This window comes from Musa acuminata, chromosome BXJ2-6 (assembly GCF_036884655.1).
Source record: "Musa acuminata AAA Group cultivar baxijiao chromosome BXJ2-6, Cavendish_Baxijiao_AAA, whole genome shotgun sequence".
Lineage (NCBI taxonomy): Eukaryota > Viridiplantae > Streptophyta > Magnoliopsida > Zingiberales > Musaceae > Musa > Musa acuminata.
In genome coordinates, this window is record NC_088343.1 from 18,036,775 (window position 1) to 18,040,632 (window position 3,858).

The following is a 3,858-nucleotide window of genomic DNA, read 5'->3' on the forward strand; positions in this document are numbered from 1 at the left end:
AGATGGACATCTATAATAAATTTTCTAATTTAAATTTTTTTGATATTTTTCTTATTTATTCAAAATCTTAACTATCTGTGATGTTCCTATTTTCTCCATCTCACCTTGTTTCTATTTCCACCAAAACATGATGTATTTATGTAATATTTTTTATCATTTGAGCTTCTAAATATGTCTCAAAATTATGATAAAAAATTGATCTAGAAATTTTTAATTTAATATATTTTGTCAAACAAACGGTTACAATATTGTATCGACATATTAAATTTTCAAAATTTGCTGCAGATCCAAAACTTTTTTTGTATTCACATATTACAATTCTAACAACTAAATTTTCATTGTAATTGTCATTGCACATAAATGTTGTGATATAGGTTAACATTTATATAATCGATGATTATGTCTAAACTATTGGCACCTTGAATATTTATTTATTTTCTTGCCACTATTTGTTGATTTAATTATTGCTTTGTTTGTTCTATCAACTTGCACCATGTTTTTAGGAGGTAATTCGATACGATTATATTCTCGTCATATCTAATACCTGTTTATTCTCGTAGAAATTTTTTTTATCATTGTAGGTCTTCTTATAGATGACAATTGTATAAGATTATTCACAAAAAAGAAAACAAATTAGTACTCCTATGTCCAATTGTAACCATTGCATGAGAATAACAAATTTTCAAAATATCAAAATGCAGACATGAACAATAATACAATTTTCATATTTGAATTTTTAGAAATTAATTTCAAAAGAGTAAAATTCAAAATTTTCAAAAATAATCAAAAAATTTAATCAGGAACAACAAAATAGAACAATAGCATTGTAATACTAATAGGCAACATATTTAATTTAATTTAGTTATATAAGTAATCGCCTAAATAAAAATTACTCTTAATGTGGTGTCAACACTATATAACTAATTTTTAAATCATTATATATAAATGATGTACCAATTTATAAGATGCCAACACTATTTAACTAATTTTTAATGAAAAATAATTGATTAAATCATTATTTTACTTTATATTTTATAAATGATTTTGAGATCCCTGTTAGAATATTCTATAATTGATTCTAAGGAAAAATTAACAAATCTCAGTTTGAAAAATCTTATGATGATTAAAAAAATCCAAAAACACCTGAGTTATCCTAAAGCCCAGTATCCCTTTTCTTATAGGTCGAATCAAAGAAGTTTATCCCAAGCTCCCTCTTTTGCGTGTACGACTTTCGACATTTCAATCATACAAATAAAATTAAAGCCAGAGAAAATAAAATGGAGATGGTGATTAGTGGTTAAATTCATATACAATTTCTCTTTCTTTAACCTCAGTGAACGTTGGATTAAAAGCCACTAAATGACATTTGATAATCTTTTATCAAGTATATTATTATTTTTAAATTATTCTACATAACCTTTTTTTTTCTTTGGTCATCTATGAATATTTTCTATCATAGATTTTTTTTATAAAATATGTCAAATGATGTTTTAAACCTATATAGTAAGTTAAGTTAATTTATCACTATCAAACCAAAGTTCTATGCATAAAAAGATTTGCATATCCCTAATTTAAGCATATCATTTAAGCATATCACCAGATATTAGGAAAAACATCTTCCTAGATGCAGGGGCAAATCCAAAAAATATTTTTGTGAGAAAATTTAAACAAATATTTAGGTGAATATTTGAGTGAGAGAAAATGAATCAAGTGAAATCATACACAATTTGGCAAATATTTAAGGGAAGAATCCAGCGCCAGAAAATGAATCAAGTGTAGATGCCTTAACCACACACATTTCACGAAAGAAGCAACTATACAATATTCGTGCAATACAATTATTTTCCACATCCATCTCTTAAATTTTAGTTTAACATTTGAAATACTGAAATCTCATAAATTCCTATTGTTAAAGTAATGACATTGAGACTCGTAGTACTCTTTATAAATACCTTTTCTCCCTATTCAATTGATTCCTATACATGTCATTTGATGTTTTTAAATACTTCAAATGTACCAAGAACATATATATATATATATATATATATATATATATATATATATATATATATATATATATATATATATATATATATATATGTATGTATGTATGTATGTATGTATGTATGTATGTATGTATGTATGTATGTATGTATGTGTGTGTATTATTCTCATAACTTTTGTACCTCACAGTTGAATAATTCTACTTCCCAAAATGTAAGGATTCACGTGGAAACAAATCTTGTTAAATATTATGGGCAATGGAATAATTCTACTTCCCAAAATGTAAGGATTCAGGTAGAAACAAATCTTGTTAAATATTATGGGCAATGCATGATTTCTTAGGACTGACATCATTGTTGGTGATTGGAATAGTCGTATCTGCATTACATTATACAACTCCCATTGAGGAAGGCACAAAAGACTGCCAAATCAACGTCGTATCGGATATACAAAAGATATGTTCCCTGAATCAGTAAAAGTGAATGAATTTGGAGAGGAAGATTTGTGTATATAAGCAGATTGTGGATGGAGTTGCTTGCAGGGGAGTTGCACCATTGCTAAGACATGGAGCAAAGAGCAGCGGTGATACTTTGCGTTGCGGTGCTTTCGGCGCTTTTTGCATACAATGTTGCAGGAGCGAGGATTGGGAAGCATGCGCTACTGACCAACGAAGAAATGTCATATAAACAGATTCAACGTGAAAGTCCTAGTGGTCCAGATCCAATAGAGCCACCAGTTTCATATGAAGGAACGGAAGATAAACAGATCCAACATCAAATTCCTCCGAGTGATCCAAATCCAATAGAGCCACCAGTTTCATACGAAGGAATAGAAGGTAAACAGATTCAACGTCTAGTTCCTCCTAGTGGTCCAGATCCAATAGAGCCACCAGTTTCATACGAAGAAATAGAAGGTAAACAGATCCAACGTCTAGTTCCTACCGGTCCAAATCCAGAAGAGCCACCAGTTTCATACGAAGGAATGGAGGGTAAACAGATCCAACGTCTAGTTCCTACTGGTCCGAATCCAGAAGAGCCACCAGTTTCATACGAAGGTAAACAAATCCAACGTCTAGTTCCTACCGGTCCAAATCCAGAAGAGCCACCAGTTTCATACGAAGGAACGGAGGGTAAACAGATCCAACGTCTAGTTCCTACCGGTCCGAATCCAGAAGAGCCACCAGTTTCATACGAAGGTAAACAAATCCAACGTCTAGTTCCTACAGGTCCGAATCCAGAAGAGCCACCAGTTTCATACGAAGGAACGGAGGGTAAACAGATCCCGGAGGGTAAACAGATTCAACGTCTAGTTCCTACCGGTCCGAATCCGGAAGAGCCACCAGTTTCATACGAAGGAACGGAGGGTAAACAGATCCAACGTCTAGTTCCTACCGGTCCAAATCCAGAAGAGCCACCAGTTTCATACGAAGGAACGAAAGATAAGCAGATACAACGTCTAGTTCCTACTGGTCCAAATCCAGAAGAACCACCAGCTTCGTTCTAAGAAATTAGACATATAGATACAACGTCAAGTTTCAATGTCTTTAAATAATTAAGAATCAGCGTATTTATTTTTACAAATGTGTTACTTTTGTTGGTTTCACTTACAAATAACACCATGCTACGAGTGTGGAGATTCGTTTTATGTTTTATGTCTTGCATCAACACTATTTTATTGTCTTTATTTAGTTGAATTATCTTTCAATTGTACTTGTCCTATTCTGTTTTGTGCCTTTTTATTTTCGCTTCCATCTGTAAATAACAAATCAAGCATGACGTGGGAACGGGTCGAAACCCATAAGATGCATCAGCTTCAAACAAATTAAAGAAAATGGATATAAACATCCAGCTTTAG